Source organism: Heterocephalus glaber, unplaced genomic scaffold (genome assembly GCF_053883595.1).
Source record: "Heterocephalus glaber isolate CG9 unplaced genomic scaffold, H.glaber_assembly_v1.0 deba00001458, whole genome shotgun sequence".
In the NCBI taxonomy this organism is placed as follows: Eukaryota; Metazoa; Chordata; class Mammalia; order Rodentia; family Bathyergidae; genus Heterocephalus; species Heterocephalus glaber.
Window position 1 is genome coordinate 19,065 of NW_028258306.1, and position 27,695 is coordinate 46,759.

Consider the following 27,695-nt stretch of genomic DNA (forward strand, 5'->3'; position numbering starts at 1 on the left):
CTTACCAAACGCTCCGAGGAGCTGACTAGTGAAGCACACCCAGGAATCCCAGCGGTGTCTTCAGAATGTAAGACCAAGAGCCTTACCAAACGTTCCAAAGAGCTGACTACAGCGAAGAACACCCGGGAAGGAACACACTGGACAAGTTGGGAAACAGACCTTTATTAGTCTGGCCAGACGGCACTCCCGAAGCAAAATAGCTTAGAGAGGCAACTGGCTCAGAATCTGAGGCTGTTTTTATAGGGGGTTGAGGGGGAAGTTAACATATTAAAGAAAAGGGGACAAAGGTTAGTGGTCGACTGTCACATATTGATGGTTAGCAGACATCTGCAGCTTGTGCTAACAATTGTGGTGCCTGGAATATCAGTTCCGGATAAACAAAGAGTTGAGTAGTTTACTCTGGGACTCTAGGTCTGTTACAGATCCCTATCTAGTGTCCCTAGACTATCTGGGACTCTAGGTCTGTTACAGATCCCTATCTAGTGTCCCTAGACTATCTGGGACTCTAGGTCTGTTACAGATCCCTATCTAGTGTCCCTAGACTAACAAGCATCTCCATCCATTAACTCACATTTTAATCACAATGGGGCTGGAGAAAAAGGAACAAAGGTTATGCAGTCCCACACTCCCCCTCCCAAAAAAGAAAGGAATATGACAAGGCACACACTAAGGAGGGGCTATGAAACCCACGTGAGATCACCAGTCAGCACTGTCTGTCCACCATCAGCAGTTGTCAGGTTCTGGGTTCATGATAAAAATTATCTCAACAATTTAGATTACCTCACACTTTAGACTGCAGAATAATTAACAGACAGTATATGGTAGTGGTTAAATTATGGGATTTGGCAACAGTCCTGTTGCTTTATTGTTAGTGACTTTGAGTAAGACAATTATCCTCTCTAAAGTTCCCTTTCCAAACCACAAAAATTACTTCATGAAAGCAGCTACTTGATGAGGTTGTTGTGAAAATTTATGATCAGAATGAATGAAATATGCTTATAGGAAATGAATATTAGTTCATATGAGGACAGTGCATATTTTATATCAACCCTAACTGGTCCATCTAGATTTGGCAGTTTTCCAATTAACAAGACATTTCCAAAGTCACACAACATCATCTTCCTCCCACAATACAGAAAGCAACCCCATTAGCATTTTTCTTTTGCATGAGAAGATGTTGAAGCCAATAGGATGGAAATGTCACATCCAAGAGTGGGTGGGTCACTTTCATTAATGCTGTTGGAAACCTAGGACTTCTGTTTCCAACTCTGAGGCAGGTTATGGCACTGGTGTGATCGATGTGGACAAAAGTCCATAGCATAAGCAGTTTTCCATGTTAGTGCACAAAGTCAGCTAAATGACATTGTCGGAGGGTGAGGCTTCGAGTCCTTCTTGGCAGACAAACATGATTTGGCCAAGGAGAAAGGCAAGAGAGCAAATCCCAAGGATGGGCAATGAACAGAGGGAGCTGGAAGGCAGAAAAGAATTCAGTAGGCCAGTGTGTGGGCTGGGCTGACTGGAAAGCAAGGTTGTTGGGAGGATGTTGGAACCTTTGGAGCTGGGGATCTTCTAGTAGACTTTATGGAGAGCCCTCCTTCTTGAAGATGAGCCCGGGACACTGGGAGAGGGTACACTGCACTCATTCCTTCAGAGCCAGATCACCACGGAGTTGTTCTTTGCATTCCAGTTTTTACACAGGGGACTTTGCCCTCCCTGAAGTCCATATGGCTTATTGTTTTTATTTTTATTTTTTGATACCAGGGATCGAACTCGGGTCCTTGTGCTTGTGAAGCAGGTGGTGGAACCACTGAGCTAAGTCCCTGGCCCCATATGGCTTACTTTATACATTGTAAAGGACACCTTCTTCTTTCTTTGTTTTTCTCACATGAATGATAGCTGCTTGTATTTTCCTTACAAATAGAAGAAGAAATACCAAAAACTTCCCATCGGTAAACATTACATTACTGTAAAGATGAAGACTTTAAATATATGTAGTGGGTAAAAAAGAAATTTCTTTCAGAGAAAGTAGACTTTTGAATGGAAATCTACAAGATAAACGTACAGTCAAGACACCCTACTCGAGGGCAGGTCAGAGAGCTTAGCGTTTGTGAAAGAAAACGCCACGTCATTTACCACTGACTAAGACAATTAACCTCACTGAGCTTCATGTTTGCACTAGGAAAAGAAAAACAAAGGTTTTTGTTCTTCTTTTTATAAAAAAGTTTCTTAGTTTGGAATGAGTCACTATAAACTCAAATGATACCTTACAATTGACCTTTGACAGAGAGCACAGAACTGCCAGTTTATATAAAAACTAAGAATCGTTGCAGCTTGGGTTATTTATAGGATGCATCCATATTCAAAGAACATCGCCATCAAAGCAACCTGGGTGTTGACCACCTAAGCAGTTGTCATCACTTATTGTCACAGTGAACTTATGAAGACTGTCCCTTGAGCACTGTATACTACCATGTTATGAAAATCTGCACTGTGGATACTTGAGAAAAATCTTGTCTGAACATCCCATTGATCAAGAAACCCATGTGGAAAATACACACTGGCTCCTACCACCCAGCTGTGGCCCAGCCCACTTTTCAGACTTTGGATTTCTGACAGTGCACGTGAGAATGGAGGAAAAAAGTTTAAACCTGGGTTTAATTCCAGACCCTGGGTTCACTTGACAAACTAATTTCAAGTGCTCATCTTCAGATGAGGAATTTTCTCTCCAAGGTCTGCAAGAAGAACCCCAGCCCAACATCCACTCCAACGCACCCGTCACTGCCCACCCCAACAGCCTTGCTTTCTGGCCGTCACAGCCCACACATTGCCCTACTGAATTCTTTTCTGCTTTCCAGGTCCCTGCATTCATTTAGTAGCACATTTCGGGGCGAAATGAAGGAAGGGACAAGAAAAATGTGAAAATAGAAGGAAAAAGGGAAGCAAAGCTTTTGCACGGGGGAGGGGTGCTTGAGGGGAGGAAGGGGACAAAATGTATTAAAGAAATAAGTCCATTTGATTCATTCGGATAATGAATTTTCACAACAACCTCATCAAGTAGCTGCTTTCATGAAGTAATGTTTGTGGTTTAGAAAGGGAACTTTAGGGAGGTTAATTGTCTTACTCAAAGTCACTAAAAATAAAGCAACAGGACTGTTGCCAAATCCCATAATTTAACCACTACCGTTTCTTATCTGTTAATTGTTCTGTACTCTAGAATGCTTACTACTGGGAACTGCTGGGTTCCTATGTGTTTCGAGCCCACAGTCTCTAAGAGCTGTTGCTAGTGCACTGGCGCTTGTGACTGGTGATATTTCATTTTTTATTAATGTCTGTTTGTGATACCAGCAAGTGCATCTGGCTGGAGAGTTGGCTCACAGGCATACGGACTCGTGGGCCTTTTACTCCCCTCTCCCTTGCCTTCCTCCTGTCTCCCCCATTCCCTGACCCATTCCCCATCTCCTTAGAAGGTTTCTTGTCATCTATTTTTAAAAATTATTTACACTTTGGCTTTTTCATATAAGACAAACCAAGTGGTACTTTATCTTCTTTGATTTATTTCACTTGACTGGTGATCTTACATGGGTTTCATGTCAGATACTCCTTAGAGTATGGCTTGGTACATTCCTTTCTTTTGGATTTCATATAATACCTTGGACCTGTTTCTTTCCCACCCCTTGGAATGGTTGAAGGAAAGCTCCTTGCTAGATAGCACAAGTCAGAGTTTACAGCACGGTTATTACTGAGAAAGGAATGCACACCCTTAGTGGTGGCTGTGCCTGCTTGTGACCCGCCCACGGACTGCCTCTTGGTGCAGCACAGGGTCCGGGGAGATCAGCTCATCAAGGGACCCGGCATGCAGGAGACTGTGTAAAGAAACAAGTTCTCAAGGCTGTGGTCCTTCTTGGGGTTCAAGCTCGGCTAGGGCAGCAGGGTCTGAATGTCTGTGAGGAAAGAGACATTGGCCTCTTTTGTGAAAAGGTGAGTCAGGTGCAAGGTCAAAAGGAATGGGCAACTAGAGAGAAATATTTCTGACCTTCAATTGCAATATTTTCGTATTTGCTTACTTTTCAAGGAAGATCATGACACAGAGGATGGAAGACAAGTAGGAATAAACCACAAGATGCTTTTCCACTGTCCCACATCACTTTGTGTCAGTCTGACCCAACAGCTCCATGCACAACCTAGTTTCCTATCTCTTGCCGGGCATCTGTCTGTGCCGTTGAATGTCGCAGTAATAAAGATCCCAACTGTCATGCAGAATGCATGGCCCCCGGGGGAGGTCAGCAGTGGCCAGGAAAGGCAACACGGACTCAGGCACGGACATGGTAGGAGTTACGTTCCTGCCAGGGAAGCCAGAACACGTGCAGTTCCAAGCTTTACATGTTCAGTTGGGAACGGCATAGAAGTTAGAGATCTAAAAAAACCCTTAAAACTATGTAAACATTTCTGTACAGGAAAAAATGAAAGCCAAAATGAAATAACAAGCTTTAAAAAGGTTTGTAATATGAATGACTGTGGGAAATGGTAGAATTCAGCTATCTAGTTGTAAGAATAGGTCACAAGAAGTTTGTTAACTAAGAGAATGAAGTCGTTTCTGGGAAATTCCACAAGTCTGTTTGTTAAAAGAATGCCAGAAAACTTTGAGACCTTGAAAAAGTCTCACAGAAGAAAAACAGGTTTTCCTAGTTTGCTTATTTACCATTTTCTGGGACCAGAGGACGGCAACCCAATGACTCTATGGGTGAGACTCACTATGCACATCTGTGATGTTTATGGTGGGCCGGTGGGCTTGATTTTTGGCTAAAGTCGTCCTGCTCTCTTGATACTGTCTGATAAAAAGAGGGCTGTGGTGTGCTCTTTGATGTACGGGATTGGTGAACGGAAACAGGGGACTTGTGAATTCGCCTGTAGCTTTTATGAGTCACTTAAAGTCATTTGTCACCAGAGGTGAAAATCAGAAAGGCGATAGCCAGAACAACTAAGCTGCTTTCCTACATGTATAAAAGCCTTGCTTCTTTCCTTTGTGATTGTCGAGCAGTGCCAGAGGAATTAAATTGCCTTTAGTCCCCAGGCTGTCTCCTTTTCTTTCTTTAAAAGTCGGTGCTTTCCAGGATTCCAGGTCTCCCTCAAGAGAGACCTTTATTAAAATAAAAATCAACAGATGACAAAGACGTAACTTCCAGAATTTACAAGAAGGTCCTTCAAATAAGCAAAAATAAATGAACCAAGACAAACAGAAAAGGGTGAGCTTCAAAAACTCAAGTAGAAAAACAAGTAAACCTTTGACCCAAATTCATAAGGAAAATGCAAACCAGCCCTCACTCCGGGTATTAATTTTTAATGATCAGATTGGGAAAGATGATAACAGCTGCACAACACATGCAGAAGGCTGAAGCCACAAACACCAGGAAACTCCCAACCAGCAGAAAATGGGGACCATTAGACACTAGGGCCTTCTGAAATAGTATATATATACCGAAACCAAATCTATGAAGGTCATGTCATAATATCTCTAAGTGTAATACATGCTCTTAGACCCTATCAGCCTATTCCAAGAAATGTACTGAAAGTGTATTGTCACTTACGGGCAATATAACATACAAATATATACAAGTGTCATAGGAAATACAGACCTGAATGTACGTCTATTTAGACTATACATAAGCATGTATATATGATTATATACAGAATGTGGTATCCATTGTTATTTCTCTAGTTACCGCAAAAGTTCAGAAATAACCAAATTGGTATAGTTAAACAATACTTTATTTTCTCTATAAATTGTCTATTTGAGATAGTTACCTTAATATACACAAGCAGTAGGGTAGCATACCCCTATTAAAATTACACTGTTGTTTGTGTTTTAGTATAAAAAGTAGCAAAATATAATACTAACTAAAAAAAGAGAAAAATCACGGAATAATGTGTCCTTGTAAACTACACTGGAGCTTCTTCCTAGCAGAAACAGTGCCTGAAATGGCTGAAGACAGAAGCAGGAGCCCCTCAGTCTGTGCTTTGAACTTCCTTTTGCTTTTTGAATAGCTACTTGAGTAGTTTTGACTGTTCTGTTTTTGAATTTATTCATTGTATCTTGTGAAAGAAAAATTTTAAGTCTCATTTTATTTGTCATTATATTCTTTATATGAGATGTACTTGCTTTTCTCATTGTCAAGTTTTCACATTCATTCATACATTATTTTACAAATTTCACTTAATCTTTTACTTGTAAAACTTTTGAAATTCACTGGCCCTCTTTAGGAGGATCATCCTGAATTCCTTTTGCACTGTTTCAGAAATCTTCCTCCTTGGAGGTCCAGCGTTGTTGGAGCTTTGGTATTTGTTTTGGAGTTGGGATGCTCTCCTCTAATCACTGTTACTCTTGTGTCCTCTTACTGGTATTTGCACATTTGTGGAGCTGGCCATCTTTTAGGACTTTTTGGGTGTTCTCTGGAGGGAGTGGACCCTCGTGGCTCAGTCTCGTCTGTGGGTGTGGACTAAGCAGGAGGTAAGGTCCCTGGGCAGCAGAGCTTTCTTTCAGGTGCTCTGCGTGGCTGGGCTACAGCCTTTGCTCAGAGTTTGGGTGGCCCAGAGAGTCATGGTATGCTACTTTGCAGGACCCTCGTCTGAGCTGCTGTACTGACATCGCAGTCACCTCTGGTCTGGCATGTCCATGGTGTCTTCCCTGGTCCTCAGGCACGTTCATTAAGTTCAGCAGTTGGATTGCTTCTTAGGAGGAGCCCTGAGATTTATGGCCCAGAAAGGGCGAACCAGCAGCTTTGGTTAGCATAAATTCCTGCTTCAGATTTGCTTTCCTCGTGGAGCATGGTCTGGGGTGGGATTTGAAATCATGAGAAATGCTGTTTCACTTCCCAGAGGTTGCCAAATTAATCCCTGCTTCCTGTTGAGATTCACTTGTGTAGTCACCTCCCTCAATAGGTGAGGTCTGAGGGTGGGATCTGAGGGAAGGAAGAAATGTAGCGGAAGCCTTGAGTCAGTGCTGGATTCTGACTTGGGTCTGGTGTAATTTTGTATAACTCACATGACTTCAACACACCTCTATAGAGATACGGGGTTTTCAGTTGCACTTTATAGAGATAAGGGTTTGAGATTATAAATTTCATTTCATTTTCTTCTTAAACAGAACTTAACTCAACTTTGCTTGCACACTTAAGCAATTCATTATGATTATACATTATTGTCCTGTGGATGTCTAAGTCTGTGAGTCTCTCTCATAGTGTCACAATTCCTAGCTTGGGTTTATTGTTTTTCTACATAACCAGTGCGTGAGGCTTCATTTGCCCCAGCCAGAGCACTGAAAATTCCCCTAAATATGTTGCTTAGCATGTAACTTGAGAAGATAAGTAGACACTTTAAAATAGTTATAAAGGCCATCTATCAGGCCTCTGAAGACCAAGCAGGCACAGGAATTTCCCAGCTTGTTCTCCTGCACGCCTTCCTAGATTACCTACACCAACTTCCACGTGAAACACTGGGCCATTAAGCATCACCACATCCTTCATTTCTCATTAGTCAAAAACACTGGTGACAGACCTATCCCCACTGCACAGAGGAGACGAGGAGATGAGCTGGGGCAATGAGACTTCGGGCCGGAAGGCTTTCAGAGAAAGGCTGGGTGGGGTATTTTTAGTGCCTACATGTCATGCGTGAGAAAGTGCTAAAGTGAGTTTGGTTTTTAGTTTATTCATGTATTCAAAGTCTAACGATAAATTGGCTGACTTCAGCAGGGGATTTTAGAAGCAGCCGTGTTATCTTCTCAGGCAGGTTAGACAGCAGAGGCAGACTGGCAGCTGTGGGGTTTGCGGAAGAGCCTGCTGCACATGATGTGTGTGTTTCTCAGCCCACTTTTGTCATCTCTTCTTTTTACTATGGATGTGTGAGGCCCTTGTCACATGGAAACAAGTGAGCCTGAGCCTTTCTGTTACACAAATTGCCAGTTTCCTCTTCTTGGTTTCATTTTCAATCCTAATTTATATGTGGTGTGTTGTAGAAAAAAGGTTTCTAAGTTTTAGGTTGTCCAAGTTATGGATCCTTTTTCTATGAATATCTGCAATTTTAGAACAATCTAAATTATTCCACCCTAAACTCCTGTGTGGATTTAAAATCGGCCTCTGGTTGGTTCTTTCTCCCTGGGTGCATCAGTAAGAGTGGATGACCAAGAGTAGCCCTGGATTCTGAGACGGCATCCCAGGAGCTACTTTAGTTAAAACCACATAGTACTGGCACGGGAAGAGAGGAAACAGAAGAATGTAGGCGGATGTCCCCCGCTCCGTGACCGAGGAGTCACTGGGCAGCTGACCCCGGGAAGGCTGGCCCTGAGAGCTGACATGTGCAGAGCGTCCTGCTGCTCCTTGGACTCCCTGCCGGCCGCTGCTCATTTGTCCCCGCCTTTGCCCCGCGGGTCTGCGCCGCGGTGGTCGCAAGGAGGCTGCGCGTCCTCCTCGCTGCCCGCCCGCCTCGCCGTCTGCCGGGTGCGGCCCGGTAAATACAGCTGTCTCGCCCCTTCGTGGCCCTGCTCTGCTTTTCCCTTTCCCTCACTCCACAGCTGTTGGAAAGTGAAGCTTTGGGTGGCTTCTTAGGGTCACTGCTGTGCCCCAGAAACTGTTGAAAGGTCTGGTGAGAGACTCTGGCCTGGATCCCTAGCATCAGGGGGGCGGACTGGGGGCGGGGAGGGCCGCCCAGCGTTCTCCAGGTCCCGTGGACAGCCAGCTGCCCTGTGCTGGGACGTTAGAAGTCTCGGTAGGTAGCTGTCTTCCACCCCACCCCTCCCACAGGTGAACTGGGTGGTTTTGGATCCAAGTCTGTCGAATGACTTGCTTGGCATCAAACAGAGAGGCCAAGTCTGTCTTAGCAGCCTGAGCTCTGCGCTGTCAGCACAGCAGTGAGCTTGAGCTGCCCAAGGCTGCATACAAACACCTCCTCTTTCCTTAGCCATCACCAGGGGCCTCCAATTTGAAAGACCCTGCAACCTTCGGGGCGGAATCTGCCTGGAGCTGGGAACCCCCAAACGTGAGCCGTTCAGAGGCCCCTGCAGAGCTTTCGCTGTCTGCTGCAGGATGAGGAGAGGCTGATGGGAGCAGGCTGCGCGGCTCTGCAGCTGCTCCTCCTCGCCAAGGACAGCAAGATGCTCCGCGGAGTCCACAGATCACTGTGCTCTTAGGACGGATTGAGGGGAGATTTGTTTCCAATCAAGGGGTAGCCAGTGAGAGGAAAAAGCTGTAGGGATTAAGCTTATATTATGTGTTAAAGCTTACAAGGCATATTTTTATCCACATAACATGTGCCGTGAGAGTAGTAGTGAATTTAATTTTTGAGAAAATCTACTACAATAAAAGACACATTGCCATTAATCTTCCAGAATACTCTCCCGTCCTTCAAGTGCACTTATTGCGCTGTCCTTGGCACTTTCTTAAAGAATCAGAATTTGGAATATGCTGACCTTTGACCTTCCTCAATTCCCTTTGGTCTTCATTAGATAGCTCTATTATTGCTACTTTTTATTCACTCATTTACTTCAACTTATTTATTCATTTGTTTAAATCATCAAATAAAAATATATAGCCTATGGTTTAGGATATGATGTTTTGACACAAATACATTGTGGGATGGCTGAATCAAGCTATTTAGCATATATTCCTGACTTTTTGTTTTGTTTTGTTTTGTGTTTTGGTACCAGGGATCGAACTCAGGACCTTGCACTTGAGAGGCAGGCGGCAGCACCACTGAGCTAAATCCCCGGCTCTTTGTTTTATTTTTTAAACCTACTAACTTATTAAGTAGAAGTTTGTGAAATATCTCTGTTGCATAATTTCTTAATGTAAACTTGTTTACACTTAAATTCTCAGAGGCAGTTGCTTAAAATAACTTACTGCAGTCCAACCCCTAGAGTGTCAGTTTCACAAAAACTCCATTGCTATGTTGTGTAGATCAGAAACATGCTGAGACCCAGTGACATTCTAAACCAGGTGGAAAGCTCTCCTGGAGGAAGTCCTCCACACGTCAGATGACGCAGGAGCTCCCTCTGCTGGCATGGTTTCTTTGGGGCAGATGTTCACGGGGAAGTCCCAGTTTACTCTTTTACTGGCACAAAAGCCCAAGAGCTCATGCTATGAGCTCCAGATTACAATAAGGAAGTCCTCAAGAAGATGGAAGCCAGCAGACCTGTCCTCTGGTTCATGGTTGTCTGTCATGTTTGGTTGTGCTAAGCCAACCTGGGCAGTTGACTTAGCCAGAGCACATGTAGTGAAATTTCTTTCCTCACATGAACCCAAATCCCTTGCAGCTGGAGGGTAGGAAAAGTAAGACCTGGGGCTGTGCTTTGGGGACCTGCTACTCAGGGCTCCAGTTCTGTCCCCGGTAATGGGTACCATAGTAGCATGGAGGAGCCAGCAGGGATGAGGGTAATGGTACCAGGCAAGGCACATATTTTTAACTTCTCTGTCCACACCAGAGATCAGGAATGTTTGAAGTCTATATTCACTGTGTGCTTAGCCTCAAAGATATACTACCTTTACATTGACTGTCCTTTCTATATTCTCTACAGCTGCTTGGCTCCTCCATCCTTGTTCTCAGATGGAAGAGTCAGTTGATCTCAGGGCTCATCTTGCTGGAGAAACAGGGCTGGGCATAGAAGCTGGCAGAGGCACTGGACATAAGTAGGCTTTCGAGGAGCCCATCAAGGAGCTCCAGGTTTCCGGCTCAGGGTTATTGTGCCCGCTTGGGACAGAGGGGTACATCACACCCACCTGCAGCCGCCAGGAGGATGGGAGTGGAGTGACAAAGAGAATCCTCCGACTAGAACTGGGTTCAACAGAAAAAGAACCATGTGTTACAGTGGATTTACAGTAATTGATCCAATACAGCTGTGTTAAAACCAAAACAAAACTCCCCTAGTAGGGAAGAGCCATGGGATGGGAATGAAAGAGTGGTGAGGGGTTTGTAAGGAGTGAGAGATTCCGGGTAAGTGTTGCACTACTGTAATCCAGCATTGTGGGGGGCTGAGGCAGGAGGACTGAAAGTTCAAGTCCGGCCTTAGCAACAAATTAGTGACTTAGCAAGGCCTTGTTTCAAAATAAAAGGGGCTGGGGGCGTAGCTCAGTGCTAAGGCCTTGGATTCGATCCCCAAAACTGCAAAATAAAAATAACATGTGAGACACTCGTTTTCAATTTTGTCAACACATCAAGTAAGCTATGGTTGGGGACAGAATGCCAAGAGCCTAGGTCGTCTTGGTTCATTGATACCACTTCTACCTAACCTCTGCCCTCTGGACATAGAAGAAGTGCGGTAGCCATGTCCTTGTAAAGAAAGAGGAGTCAGGTGTTCTCATAAGCACAGCCTTCTCTTTTTGCCACATCCTTTCCGAAAGTGTAGAGAGCTTTACTGCCTCTTCCACCTGGGATTCTTCAGCCTGGAGGAGTCTGCAGCACCTAGAGGAGGGCACGGAGCAGAAAATGTCGCCACCTCCTGGCAGTTTTACAAGAGGGCATTTTGAGGGAAAAGGAAATTTCAAAGCTCAGTCTCTAAATCATTGTTTGTAATACTTGGGGTAAAGTTATAATAATAAAAATGGATTGTTTACCTGAAGAGCAAATTTAATTGGGTATATTTTATTTTATTAGGCAAAACTAAATCCACATTTTACAGATGAAAACGTGTTCCAAAGAGTGGGAAAATATTGAGGGAGAAGATAAAAATAGAAAGTGGTTTTTATTCTAAAATTGCAATGGAAAGGAACAAACAGAATGAAAAACTCTCGAGTCGGTCAGGCATGGTAATGCATGCCCACAGTGGAGAGACACTTTGGAGGCTGACACAGCAGGCTCTCATGTTGGGGCCCAGTCTGGGTAAACTAGTGACCTAGAGAGACCCTATCTCAAAATTTAGAAACAAAACAATACAAATGGAGGGGGTGTATCTTGGTATAAAGGCCTTGGGTTCAGTCCTCAGGACTGCAAAGCAAAGCCAAGCCAAACAACATGAAACAAAGCAGAAGTATCTATGCAGGCATTTTAAAGTCTTGTGCTCGTGACTACATGGGCAGAACAGAAAGGAGCAGCTGTGAAGCTGAAAGCTGCAGAACTGGAGGTGGTTGTGGCCGAGTGTGTATGGCGCTGGGTTGGGAGGATGTTGGCGGAATGGAGGGATGGTGACCACTGTCACCAACTGAATCGTGGTAGCTCTCAGTGTATTTCAAGTTGCCAGCCTGACTGGAGGTTGTGTTGACCACCACACATGGAGGCAAGTGGAAATGAAAACTCAGAGATCTCCTTTGTGCAAGGCGGGGACTCCAACATGGGTGTTCCTAAGGGCAGGACAGAATATATTGGCATATACATTTCTACTGATTTTCATTGACTCATTTTTTCATTTTTTATTGTTTTAAAACACACACAATGTGAAATTTACCACCCCGAGTATCCAAGTGTGCAATGGCGTTAGGGACATTTGCATTGTTAAGTGATCATTACTACCACTATCCATCTCCAGAACCTTTCTCAGCCAACTTGCAAAAGCAAAACCCTGTACACACTGCACAGTAATTCCCCACTACATGCTCTTCATAGCCCCCCGGCAACCTCTTTTCCACTCTCTGGCTCCATGAATTGCCTGTTCTGTGTCCTTCATTCACCTGCGTCCTGTAACATTAACCCTGTGGCGTCTGGCTTATTTCGCTGAGCACAATGTCCTCAAGTTTCATCCATGCTGTCCCAGGTGGGAGGATTCCCTTTCTTATGGCCGAACGTTATTCAACCATAAAGATTACAATCACATACCTTGGCTATTTTGAATAATGTTGTCAGGAGCATGGGCGTACAAAAGAATCCATTCCAGTCTTTGCTTTCACTTCTTTTGGACGTATATCTAAAGAGCAGAATCGCTGGATAATATGGCAGTGCTATGTCTCGTGTTTTCAGGAATCTCCGTGCTGTTTTTGATAGTGGGTTCACCATTGCACATTATCATCAGCAACGCACAGGGATTCCAATTTCCCTACATCCTAACCAACATTTTTTGTATGCTATTTATTTTTTTTAAATATTAATTGTTATCTGAGTGGACTTGATGTGGTATCGAATTGAGGTATCTAATCAGTTTGGGATAGCTAAGTATATATTTTCCAGTAGGAGCATGTCAATACATCATGTGGTACGGTTGTCAGTCGGTGACTAAATATAGATGTGGCGCTCCGACTTCTGGTGAGGCGGAACAACGAGAGTGTGGTGAGGTCTAAGGAGTAAGCCTGCTTATCCCTACTGAGCCACCTGCCCGGCCGTATCCAGGCTTCCCCTCCCAGCCCGGGCTGCTGCTTTGTATAAATATTTTGCAGCACTCACTCCCTGAGCTACGTGTGTTTTGTCACCCTGACACCTCTCCTCAACATGACTCTTATGACCTGGCACAGTTACTATATAATTACCATATCAACTTAATACTGCCTTCTCAAAGAATCTAGGAATCGGTCAATGCCTCAAGCTTTCCTTCTGCTGCTGTCTCTTGGTCTGATTTATTCTAACAGTAGTGCCTTCCACTTTTTATTTCTTAAAACTATACAAGTCTGTTTTCTTTTAGAATATCTGATAACAGGATTTGTCTGAATATTTCACTCTGATTAGGCTCACATTAAATATTCTTGGCAACAATGTAGGACAATAGTGCCATGTTTCCCCAGCTAATCCCATGCAAGGGACACATAATAGCTGTTCAGTTCATTGTTGCTGAGGCTAAGTTGAACACTTGGCTGTATGTGAAGGAAATTTTTCTTCTGCACAATCAGTAGATAGAAGTTAATGAGGTAAAGGGAAAAGCCATTGCCACTCATTGCTGGCAGTGGCTTCTGACTTGGTGTGAACCATGGTACATGGAGAAGCAGCTTTAATTGAGCTTGCATGGCTGCCCTGTCTTCTAGCTCCTGTAACTCACCATGAAAAACCCATTTGCAGGCCACTCTTTCTACACCCTGGATTCTGGGATAAGACAATGCAGCCGAGACGAGCTGAGCTGAACTGAGCCCAGGAGGGCTGCACTCCAAATACACAAAAGATGAGGAACAAAAGCTTGTTTTAATAATCTCCTGAGCGACCTGGGCTAAATGTTGCCCCAGCAAGAGCTGAAGAATGCACGTGGTAGGCTGGATTATAAAATGTCTAAATGTGCATACACGTGTGCACACACATATGTATAGGAGTGTGTGTACATGAGTATGTGCATAGAGTCACCCAGCTAAACCCTCAGTTCCACACCCATGAGTGCTCCATTCACAGATCTAATTGACCACAGATACAAAATATTCAGCAAAAAGTGCACCTACACTGAACATGCACAGTAGAGTACGATAGCTATTTATGCAGCATTTACATGGATTAGGTATTATAAGTAAGCCAGAGATGACTTAAAGTACTGCCATTTATATGAGGGACTTCAGCGTTCTCAAATTTTGATATACGTGGTGGTTGTGAGACCCATTCCCTGAGTACCCAGGGGTGAATGTATAGCACACATACACACGTGTGTGTAAGTCCATATGCTCAATTTTGCAAAAAGAAGCACAGAAGTAACCAGAAATTAGTGAAAATAATTCACTTAGCTCATAAAGAAAGAATGCATTTGACCAGAAGAAGCCAGAAGACGGTAACGTTCTGCAGTGTTCATACTGTTCTCTCTGAGGCCCATACGGAGGTGGGGACCTGACTTCTCTGGGCTTCACCAGCTGTCAGCCTTTGCTACCTGAGCCGTGACTTTCAGTAATGCCATTCTGTGTGCCTGTGCTCTGCCTTGAGCAGCAGCTCATGCTCCTGTTCCAAACTCTGAGTTAGTTAAGTGACAAAGGAAAATGCAAATGGCAGTGGCTTGAGAAGGTAAAGCTTGGATATCTCCAAAGTAAAGGAAATCTTCATGCACATGGCTGGAGGTGGCATGCTGCAGCTCTCAGGGCAGAGTGAAGCTGCATCTACCCTGTTGCTCCACAGAAGACGGCTTCAGCCTCACGACCCAGCAGGATCTGCAGGCTCCGTGCTGTCCAGATTTCGGCACAGGAAGGAGGAGCTGCTTTGAGCTGCATGCGGCTGAAATGTTGGAGCAGGAACCACAAATCTGTCTGCGTCTGTCTTGAGAGCTTATGTGTTTCCACATGTGCACTTCATGTATGTCCTATCATTCTACCTCTGAGTTGTAATTAATTTATAGAAGAGCTTTATTTAATTGGCTTAAATAAGCATTGACACAATTTAAATATACTTTCAGAAAATAAAGCTAATCTTCATGTTTCCCAGTTTATGGTGTAAGTAATAATTTATAAGTAAGAATTGAGTAAAAAGGAGGTCTGCCTTCAGAGTTATTACACTAAATATATTGCAAGTACACAGGGTGTTAATAATTCTACCTGAAAACAGTTCCCAAATTCTCTTGATGACTTAAAGTTAAAATTAAACTAACTTGAATTAAATAAGAGATAATTTGCTGCTAAGGTAAACTACCAAAACTAAAATTGCTAAATATAAGCCAAAGCTCATTTATTTTTGGAGGAACTGAAGATACACGGGCTGCTAGTAAATGTGTCCTGTGCTACATAACAAAGTACTATGAGGAAATTATCCTTTATGAAGATAATGAAATCCTGTACTTCCTAGTTTTCAATAGCAATTAAGGTTCCAAAAGTTAAAATCATAATTATTATATGTGGATAAAGATACTAGATGATAAGGATGAAAGAAAATAATTATTTATGAAAATGTACATAGAATGAAAGATATTTTTTAAAAGTAAACATGTTATTTATTTTCTTTAGATAAAAAAGGGAGTAATTTTATCCTAAAACAAGATAAATGGTTATTCCAGAAAAGAAAAAAAAGTAAGACTAGAACTAACTGGAAAAGGAAAGTTGTAAAATGTTGGTGGAAAGTTGATTTTATGTCTGGTTATATTATTAAGATAAGAGCTTTTAAAAAATGAGCTCAGTGTACTGATAAAAAGCTAGAATTTGGTTTTCTTTCTCATAAAAGGACAAAGTTTTCTTGGATTATTAGTCTGGTCCTACTTAGAGATTATATATAAAATATTTTGCCCTATCTGGTAAATAATTATATCTCCAATGTTTGCTTTCTCTTCTTAAAGAAAGAGACCTGTTACCCTAATTAGGCTTGCTGGCTGTACTAAGCCGCGGGCTGAGCATCGTTAGGACCGCTGAGATCTGACAGATGCCTCAGGCCCTTAGCCAGGGCCACGGGAAGCCCTCTGTCCCCCCAGACACCCACTTTACCCTCAGGCTTTTCTGAAAGCTTTTGTGAGCAGTTTTGATAGAAATGGCAACAGATCCCTGAGAAGTACTGGAAAGTACACATTTCTGGTAACGTTAAGACTGTACTATTGGACTAGATGAGAATTTTCATCTCTAATGGAAAAGGGATGGGTTCATAAAACTGATAACTCAATATCAAGCCAAACAAAATTAATTTCATGGGATCGAATGAAGTAATGAAGATAACTATGATTTTTATGACTTTGTATTTGAAACATTGTTTATCCTTTAATGTCTCTTCCCTTTTTCTTTTAAACTGCATATGACAAAGTAACAATAAAACATTTTCTAAATTAAAATAAAATTTTTATCTTTTTCTCTATACCCGATTACTCCAGAATCTGGAAATGCTTATTGAATATTCTTATTGTCATCACAATATGAATGCTTGCATAAGTTTAGCAAGATTCTAAACTCCATATACAGTATAATGACATAATTAGGGAAGCCCTTGACTTGCTTTCTTAGTGTAGATAGCTTGTGAAGGATCTAATCTGAGATAGTATCACATACTTAAAAAAATACTAAGGTTCATGTTAGGAGGTAGTAAGGTCTCTTGCGTATTACTAAAGTTTGACTGAAGTGTAATATTTAAAAATATGCACGGGAACTATTGTTGTGTTGCACTTATGTGAAGAATCAACTCAAATTTTATGAGCTAATGTTTATTTTACAAAGAAAATCAAGCTTGCTGCGGTTATTTTTTATGAAAGTGTGAGTGTAGCAATACACTTCTTCTATAGAAAACTGCAGTGTACTCATTGTCAAATTCTAGTTATACTCATTTTTGGGGTTTTCTTATTTTTCTATAAACTTGAGTCCTCAATTCTTCTAGATTCACTGAAAACTAAAACTGCTCTTTTCCCAAGCCCCACAAGCTGAAACTGTACAACTTGGTAAAACTGCAGGTAAATAACCACCACAGGTCATGTGCATACAACCTTCCCACACGAAGCTGCACAGTTCACCCAGAATTCACCAAAACCCTTACGACCTGGTAAGACCTTCCACCTGCTGACCAGAGGTCTGTTAGATGTGCACACTTGCTCATCACGTCGTTGAAAGCCAGTCAATTAAGTGCCCTCCACACTAGAAACCTAACATGATGATCTGTTCCCACATTTAGCCTTTGTCTCTTTTGCTTTTATAGAAGGATGCCTTGAATTTCTTTAGGAAACACAGTGAGAAATGAGCAATTAACCTCAGTAGTATTTGAAAAAAAAGCTTAAGAGCTCAACAAGGAGCAGTTTGTACTTTTACTAATTAAAAACATATTGTTTCTGTGTTAATAAATCAGGAATGATTGCCCCCAGTTTCGAAGTTCTTCAGGAAGAGAGATATCTTCTTCCAAGATGAAATGAACTAATAAAAGTGTATGGTGGGGGTCATGAATCACTTTGCATGGTCTTCCCACATTGAATTTCCACATTCACAGGTATGTCTTTCTGGGCTATGGAGATTATGAAGATTTCTAGGATTGGGCCTAGGAGCTATGTGCCATATACAGCAGGGAGTTGTGTGCAGCAGAACTGTGTACTCTCTGCAGTTTATGGAGTAAGAAGTTCACTGAGGATATTGGTGAGCCTGCAGAGTTCGGAGGAGCATGCAAATGCTCTGTTTCTTGGTATAACTGAGCAGACAAGGCAGCTTCTTTGGGTCCCAGAACTGCATTGCTGCTCCCCACATCAAAGAGCTGCCCCAGCGGAGGCCTTAGGAGCCATTGTCTTTAGATGATGAGATACCATAGCCATGGGTGCCCAGAGACACAAGGGCCTTTGCTTCTGCACTGCCTGGTAGTTCTCAGATGCTGCCACTTTTCTGTGAACTGTACGGTGAGTGAGTACATCTACTTGAGGTATTGTAGTCTGTACCAAGAAGGTGTGAGGTTGTCCTGGAAAAGTGAGGTTCAGCTTTCCCATTAGTGGAGCTCAGGAAGATGTGGTGATTCGTGTGCAGGTTTGTATCTTTAGCCACTTGTAACCTTGAGTGAACTTTTCCATGTGAATTGCCGTAAGTCTTGGTGGGAAACATTTTTGAAAAACAGTCTGTGTACACAATGACTCATATCCAATCCATGCATTTATTTAAGCAATCATTCGACCATATATTCACTGGGTACATTATCAGTAACAGGCCCAGGTTACAAAAAGTTAGTCAAGAACTTTATTTTATCCTGATATTTGATGGAGTTGGTCGGGGAGAGAGACCGAGAGAAGCAGATGGCTATTCTGCTGCTCACTTAGAGCTATGACAGAGCCCAGTATAAATTACTTTGGCAAATATCTTTTCACTTTAAATATAAGAGCATTTTATTTATTTTTTTCCTCATATACATAAGGCAGTTGGATAAAAACTAAAAGTTTTCTTGGAATAGTACAGGGCTTTAAAAATAATTTTGTGTTAAAATATTCCAAAATAATGAAACAATTCTGGATGATTCAAAATCATTATTAAAGTTAAGAACTAGAGCAGAGAATCATAGATTGTCATTTGCTCATTTGTGTGTGGAAATAGAAAATATGAAGAAGGAAAAGGGCTCTGAGGGTGCTTTCAAACGTTGCACATTCTACTTTGGGAGTCCAGACGATAATTATTCCAATCTACATTTTCTTCTGCATCTTTGATTTGTACTTTGATCTTCGGCTAAAACTAGACATAAAGATCTTGATCTCAGTTGCTCCAAGGGTTTGGGGAGATAAAACTACAATCTACGAGATGTCTCCTCTGGTTATATTATTGCTAACAGAATTGTAAGCATATTTTAGAATTCTTCAATTTTCCAAATTTATTGCATATTTCATTCATTTCTCATGACCACATCGCATCACAGCTAGGCAGCCTGAGAAGGAGACAGCAATTTACCCAGATCCCAAGACGCTCATGGCCCCAAGCCTCCCGACTCCTCAGGGTGGTGTGGTGCATGTGAGAAGGCACAGTTTTGGAATAGACAGAACTGGATTTTAATTTGGGCCGCACCACTTATTTGCTGAGCAACATGGGGGCAGGATATTTCACCTTTTAAATTCCCTTACACATGTATGGCCCTCAGATTGTTAAAAAAAAATGCACTAACATAATGTGCTGAATTTACACCAGAAGGCTTTCACCGATGACAGGCTGTTGAACTATGTTGAACTTTCACAGATGACAGGCTGTGGAACTATGTGACCAGATCAGGCTTCCTGCTGTGAAACCACTGGTCTCTGCATGAGACTCTCTCCTTGGGAGCCTTCTGGACGTACAGGAAAGCCTCAAGACTGGAGAGTGAGGTCAACAGGGAGCAAGCACAGAGCAGGGATTCCCCTGAAGAGTCACTGCTGCCCTAGCATTACAGCAACTCGCTGCGACTATCATCATGTCCTACCCCAGGGGTGGGGAACCCATGGCGTGCGTGCTGCAGTGGGCTGCATGTATCACTGAAAGCTCTTAAACCTTTGCCATCACTGCCCTGGGACCATGAAGATGCAGGGAAGTCACCTACCAAGGTTAAGAAGGCTAGTTAGAGTAACCTGAAGGTTGTTAATACCCTGTGGGTTCCTAAGAAGGAATCATTCTCAACCGTGAGATATAAAATTTATAGGTTAAAACCATTCGTGACTTATCATTCAAAGATTACCAAACAGAAATATATCACCATAAAAGAGTCAATAGGAACAACACAAATAAGATTTAGATCTCATTAGACCACAAAAATCTTAAAATTGTAGAGTTTAAAATGTAAGCCAATTATCTATTACATGTTTAAATTTTTAAAATATGAAGTCTCCAAAACCAGAAACCCATAAGAGATGATGAAATGATCAAAAATATTTGATTAATAATAAATGCAATCATGAATTAGAAATTTAGTTTACCAGCTAAACATTTTTGATGCAGCTAAGGACAGAATCCCTTGACAGATCTGAAGGAGCTTCAGTATCCAGCTTAGAGCCCAGAGAAACAAGATTAAGAACAGGAAACAAAAACGTGAAAGTTGGAATGAGAATGTCTAATGTTGTTACAAAGAAATAAAGAATGGCAGAGACAACCAATGTAATGCTATTATAGTATTTTATGTTTTTAAATGTTTAGCTTATCATTGAGTTTTATACCTTCATGTACTTTAATGATGCTATTTATTTTCCTTTCATTTGAACTTTAGGAATTCTCTTTATCATTATATTGTAAGGCAGGCCTGGTGTTGATTAATTCTCTATTTTGCTTGGGTAAATCTTCACTTTTGAAGAAAAATTTTCTAGGCACAGCATTTTTGATTGGCAATGAAGGCTGAGTCTTTACTTCAAGGAGAACATGGAAGAAAAAATTCAATGGTATGTTTTAGAATAGTGGCTCTCCAACTTTTTGTTTGAGAATTCTCTGGACAATATATTCTTTTAAAAATGATTGAGAACTTTAAGTCACTTTAATTTATAGTAGTACTATTTGTTGACCTTTGTCAAAATTAAAATTAAAACTGTAAAATATTTGAAATTATTTGATTATGTTCTTTAAAATAATAACAAACCTATTACAGTTTTATATAAATGTCTTCACAAAATAACTGTATTTTCAAAAAGGAAAATTTTTTGAGAATACTGTTGGTTTTCATTTTTGTAAGTCCCTTCATTGCCTGATTTATTGAAAGATAGCTGGATTCTTATATTTGTCTTTGCAGTCAATCTTTTAATTTCCATGACATTTTATTTATTTTAATAATAAGTATTAGGTCTCTTAATTTTTCATTATGGAAGTATACTTAATCACCCTTTTTAAAACATTCAAAATCTAAATAATATAATGGAATGAAAAGTCAAAATCTTTTTCATCTTCTACTTGGAATATAAGATCATTTTTCTCTAGATGTATGGTCAATAAACCCTGCCTGATATATTGGAGAAACAATCTACTGCTCTCCCTCCTCAATATTGGAAAGTAGTTACTCTCGACTAAATTTTAGTGTCCACATGCATCTGTTCATGGTTCCTCCTTTCTTTTTAAAGCGCTTTTATCCTAATTTTGTGACAATGTCTCATATTTTGAGCCTCAACGTCATTATCTGTAATCACAGATATTATGTTTCTTTATTATATTCTTGTTTACCTTGGACATTTTCTTTGTACTGTGACTTTTAAAACCAAGTCGTTAACATACTAAAAATCTGTATTTTTAAACTCAAATTTCCAAATTATCACACCTCCAAATGTAACTATTAGCTAACCTATCATTCTTTTGAATTGCACAAAGATTTTAAGTAGCCTTGTAAATAGGGAAGGGTGGAGGGCATGAAGGGAGGGCTAGGAATGGGGCAAAAAATAAGAACCAAGATGCATTATGTAAAGGTACAATTCCCAATGAGAAATGTAATTGTGTTGTATACCTACAATGTACCAATAAAAGAATTTAATAAAAAAAAGATTTTAAGTAGCCAATTCCTATGAAAAGAGATCAGTAAAATATCTGACAGGAAGGAAAAACCCAGGATCTGGAGCCAGATTCCTGATTGTAGATTTAATTTCACCGTGTATGATAGTTATCACCGTAATCAATAGCTCCACATGTGTTTTCCTCTTAATTCAAGGAAAATATCAGTACCTTGATAAGATACAAGTAATTGTTTCTGGCTGTAAGAATGCTACATTTTCACATGACTATCTTGTTCATGATTGGTCCTAAACAAAAGATAATTGGTAATCAGTCATGTTTTAGGGACAAGATGGAAAGGCACAAGAATCCTTGAGTCAGCCACTTCTAGAGACAATTCTTACTGGAAATGCTTTATTAAGGAGGAAAGTCCCTGGGCTTTTACTTACCTCGGGGCTGTGCTTTGCAATACAAGAGCCCAGGGCATGAGGTTGTGTGGGTCACAAGACACCATTGTTATCTGAATGGGACCAGTGGGTCCTCCCAGGGACACTTGCCAACTTTGATTGGTTGGTGTAAGTGGGACCAGTCCTCCCCAGGAACAAATGGCAAGGAGGTTCAAAGGCAGCTGGGTGTGGATGATTTCAGATATCTCTAGAGACCAGAGCAACTAACTGCATATCATTGGAGAGAAGAGCCCTTGGAGGGACGTTCATAAGAGGTAGGCATGGTGTTCTTTCTGCTAAGGTGTGTGAGTCTTAATCTATTAAGAGCTAACAAAAGAAATCTCTCCAAATGTGCATTAAATGTTGTTAAGCAATGCCCTTGATTATTCTATAGGCATCCATTGTTCATTACACATTTTTAAATTTATATATTAATTGGTACATTTTAGATATACAATACATTTACATTTATCATTGGGTGTTTGTACCTGAACATGGTGTATCTCAGTTCTTATTTTTTTCCCCATTACCTGTGCGCCCTTCACCCCCACCAACCTTCCCTATTTACATAGACTTTGTTTCCTTTTTTTTTCTTTCTCATAATTTTTCCTTTCCTTTCTTCCCTTTCCTCTTCCCATCCCACCTCCCCTCCACCTTTGGACCTTTTCCTATTTCAAATTATCAATTATTCGTTTTAATCATTTTCATCCTTATTTACACTTTCAGTTTCTCACACTAGAGAAACTGTCCGGTATTTACACATGTGTGTCCTATTTATTTCACTGAAGAGAATGGTCTCAATATGCATCCATTTAGCTATAAATGACTCTAATTTCTCATTCTTTATGGCTGAGTAGTACATCATTTTATAAAAAAACCAGTATTCTGATCACAAGTAGGCATTCTCTTCCACCTTTTTCTTTTCTTTTTTTTAATTAAATTCTTTTATTGGTACATTGTAGGTAAACAACGTAACTACATTTCTTATTGGGAATTGTACTTTTACATGACTCATCTTGGTTCTTGTTTTTTCCCCATTCCTAGCCCTCCCTTCATGCCCTCCACCCTTCCCTATTTTCAAAGACTTTATTTCCATTTTTTCCGTTTCTCATCATTTTTCCTTTCCCTTCTTTCCTTTCCCCTGCCCCTCCCACTACCCCTACCCCTTTGGACCTTTTCTTCCTATTTTACATTACCGATAATTCATTCTAATCATTGGTACATTTTAGGTATACAATATAGTGACATTCATCACTGGAAATTTGCACCTTTACATAGTCTCTCTTGCTTCTTATTTTTCACCCTTGCCCAGCCCTCCCTTCAACTCCTCCAGTCCTCCCTATTTACAAAGATTTTGTTTCTATTTTTCCATTTTCTCATATTAATCCCATTCCCTTCTATCCTTTCCCCTAGCCCTCCCACTTCCTTCCCCTTTGCCCCTTTTCTTCCTATTTCACATTACCTATTATACATTTAGACCTTATTTACACTTTCAGTTTCTCACATCAGAGAAACTATTCAGTATTTACACATGTGTGTCCTATTTATTTCACTTAAGAGTATTGCCTCAATGTGCATCCACTTAGCTATAAACGTCTCTAATTTCTCACTTTTTATGGCTGAGTAGTACTCCATTTTATAAAAAAAACCACATTTTCTTTATCCAGTCTCCAGTTGATGGGCATTTGGGCTGTTTCCAAGTTTTAGCTATCACAGTCTGTGCTGCTATGAACATGGGTGCACATACATCACTGTGGTATGATTCTTTTAATTCTTTAGGGAAGATCTATTCCACCTTTATACATGCTGATCAAACCTATAAAAGAGAAGCTTTATTTTGTTTCCAATACTATCGTGCCTCTGTTTCCTTTTGTCCAGGAAGTTCAAGGGGGTCTCCACACAACTGGCACCATGAAATTATTTTTCCTTCTCATCTTTGTTGTCTTCTTTATCTCCCAAACCATGCCAGGTAAGCCCAACTTTGCATCTCCCCTTCACATCTATGGTTTCTCTCCAACCTGTTATCTTTTCAAATGGATACCCTTGGTTACTGAGAACCAGAGTAGGATGGAAGGTCATCCAAGGGAGTCTCCAGTGCTCCATGGAATTTGCATATTCCAGCTCACTTCATTTGAAGTGCTATGAAGAAATGCTGAGACATAGGAGGGAAGAAAGGGGGAAAAACTGGCCTTTCTTGACCAATCTGATGACCCCTTACAGATCTGCTCTCTGTCCCCCTCATGTGTCCTTGAGCTGATGGCAATCTCTAAAGTTGATTGTTCGCCTCCTCCTACAGGCGTTGTGTTTAAAGACTGTGTGTAAACTCAGGAAAAGAAGGAGGGTACAGGATTTTAGGAGGCATTAATGTATTTGGAACCATTGCATTTTGAAGGAAACATGAGACATACTCTGCTCCATATCTTGAGCAAAGGATGCCAAGAATGATACGGTAGAGGAGACCGAGGTGTGGCTTTCTGCCCGGGCTTCATCTCTTGCATCTCAAGGCTGGGCTGAGGGCCGAAGCAGAGCTCAGAGGACATCAGAGCACTCTGACAACTTGGCTTTTCAGATCGCTGAGAAATGCAGGGATCACCCACCCACCTTACCCTGCCTATTTCTTCACTCTTTACCTGCATTGTGATATTTTACATGTAAACTCATATAGTCAAGTATTCACAGTCTGTGTCTCTCTGCTCAGGGCTTCTTTGGCCTCAGAATGTCAGTCATGAGACTGATGGACACTGAGCTGAGGACTCTGGTGCTGAGTGAAGTGGTGAGCTCCCTCAGCACGGTCCTTTTGTCCTCTGTTAGTTAGCAAGAGCTGCTGACTGTGAGCACTGGGCATGAGCAATGGCTTTGTTTCACCGTTCAGAACAGTGATGCCAAGTTACTTTCATCAGTGAGATGACTTCTGATCAAATAGGAGAGTTGAGCTTCTTTCTTTCTTTCTTTCTTTCTTTCTTCTTTATTCCTATTTCCTCTTTCTTCCTCTTGATCCTCTTCTCCCTCTTCTTCCTCTTCTCTTCTTTCTTCCCCTTCCCCTTTCCCTTCCCTTTCTCTTCTCTCTTCTCCTCTCCCTCCTCCTCCTCTCTCTTCTCGATTTTCTTCTCCTCCTCCTTCTTCCACTCCTCTCTTCTCCCGTCTGCCCTCTCTTTTCCTCTCTCCTTTCCTCCCTCTGTTGCCAAAGACTCCCGCAGCAAGTCTCTAGTCCCCACCTGCCCAGTGTGCAATGCAAGGTTGAAGAAAAACTTAAGGCTGAGTTAAAGAGAAGGTGTGAACTGGGAAGGCCAATGCTCCTTTGGCAAAAGGCACTGACCCGTCTCTCCTACCAAATTTTATTATTCATCAATCAGAGCAAAGGTGCATGTGTACATGTGCAGTACGTGAAATGACCATGGAAACTAATGCAGGCAAGGCTTTAAAGAGAAGTCAAAGCATTTTCAAATTAGAAGCAAGATAGACAAAATATATGGTTGTAATTAGAGCATTGTCCTTCAAGCTATGAAGGCGCTAATTGTGGGGATGGAGTTTGGGTGTGATCACTCCAACCTCAGCTATGGATGTTATCTCGTATCAGCTCCACAGCTTCATAGGCCATAACTCTGGCCTGGGCCGTGGCCGTTGGCAGGGAGGTCATGTTGACCTGCGCGCTACTGCAGTGCTCATGAGGCGCTTCTGTGAGTCACGAAGCTTCAGTCAGACTCGATTCTTGAAGTAAGCCAGTCGAGGGAGTTAACTGTTTGCAGCCTACACTGCTTACAGAATATTTTGGGCATAATCAGTATTGCTGGCTCTGGCACTCTGTCCTTCTCTCCCTCTCTTTGGAGAAGAATAAGGAAGAACTTCCAGAAGTTCTCATAATAAGACACCTGGTTGTAACACTGAGGTCCATGTGAATTGTCCCCAGGGAAAGGTGGCCCAGATGTCAGTTTCTTGGAAGCACTAGAGGCACTATGCTAAAGCCCGGCAGAGAAGGCTGCTCATCAGCACCTCATTATGAGTGAAGATGGGGATACAGGACCTCCTGAGAGACAAGTTTGTGAAATATCTGCTAAAAGCACAGTTCCAACCACATTTCTTGCACTGTGTAGGTTGAACAAGATACCTAAATAAGTTAAAATAGTGTTGAGGTTCATGGGTGGGATGAAGTCGGCTTGGTGTTGGTTACATGCATGGTGGGCATAACCTTGACAGCCCCTACAAGGACAATGAGAGCCTCTCTCTGCACAGCAAGATTGAATATGTCTGCATAAAACAAGTACTTTTCATTCTCTCCACAGGTTATGGTGATGGACTTCACAAAATCCCTTATTATTGTGACTCACTTACCAGTGTGTGCCTGAGGAGGAAAAAAAATTGTGTTTTTCCCATGCCAGGGCTATGCCCTGGCAGAAGCTTCTGTTGTTTGAGAACATGGTGATCTGAAGAAGTCATGCTTCATAGATCTATCTTGAATTATATTAAAACCTGATATGTCATTTGCTTCATTCAGTGACTTTGTCATTTCTTTAATGTCTACTGAGAAACCACCATGTTTCGGGATATGTGTTTGTGGCTGGGGATATGCTAATGGTTACTTTACTAAGAAGCTTACACACATGAAATTCTATCCAGGCCGGTTGTGTCAAAGACGTATTTCCAAAAAGAGCCACATCTGAGCAAAGGCTTAAAAATGAGTAAGAATTATCCAGGAAGGGTAAAAATGGTATAAATGTGTTCCAAGGTGTAGGAAAAATATGCAAGGCCTTTATGCCAGAAGTATCCCTTCCATAATATTAGGGGCAATCTGGAAGCTAGATGGTGGTTACAGAGGAAATTTGGGAAATAATGACCAAACTTTGGGGGACTTTAGAATCTCAGGATGTTTTAATTTGCCTTTTAAGCTACATGGAAACACCGAGAAACTTAAGGAAGTATGAAGGGGACTAGGAAGTAGGGAGACTAGAAGCACAGATAAAAATGTTAGGAGTTACAGTGTACGGGTTAAGACAGTGACGCAAACATGGCAGGGTTAGGAGGTTAGGTATCTATAAGACATTCAGGAGATGGAAGCAGGCAGTGTTAGTCTTTGGATGTGGAAAATGGAGGGAGGAAGATTTCCACTTATGGCTCACTGGATGATAAACAGTCCAAGAGTTTCTGGTCTGGATTTTTTAGGAGAGATCAAAGCTGGAGGGAGTGATTTCTCAGACACCGCTGCTCACTCTGGGTGGGGATGAAGCCTCCTTAGCTATGAGGACACTGGACCAGAGGGAGGGAGAATAGAGGGGGAACAAAGCCCTTAGAGCACTAGCATTCAAGGGTGGACATGGCCAGGGCCAAGAAGACCCTGCAGAGCCAGAGTCAGGGATGAAACAGCACCTGAAGCCCGGGAGGCCAAGGTGAGAAGTGAAATTCGGCCAGCAGGCAAGGGTACAACCGTAAGTGGCAATACCACCATCAACTCAAACTTGCCAAAGATCTCTGGGATTAAAATCGTTCCACTTACAATTGCAACTCTGTTGTCTAGTGCAGCAGTAATATCCAACTTAAACCTAGAGCTTTAAATACTGCATTTGTCTGTCCTCTGATAATCTACCTGCTCAATGGGCTGATT

General features: G+C 41.7%; 1 long non-coding RNA gene across 1 annotated transcript; it reads left to right on the top strand.

Moving 5' to 3' along the window:
* The first annotated feature begins 17,170 nt into the window (after positions 1–17,170).
* On the top strand, positions 17,171–26,430 carry LOC147826909 (uncharacterized). Its single transcript, XR_015453329.1, has 3 exons — positions 17,171–17,748; positions 23,978–24,068; positions 26,380–26,430. It is a non-coding gene; the product is annotated as an uncharacterized LOC147826909 (long non-coding RNA).
* The last annotated feature ends 1,265 nt before the right edge of the window (positions 26,431–27,695 follow it).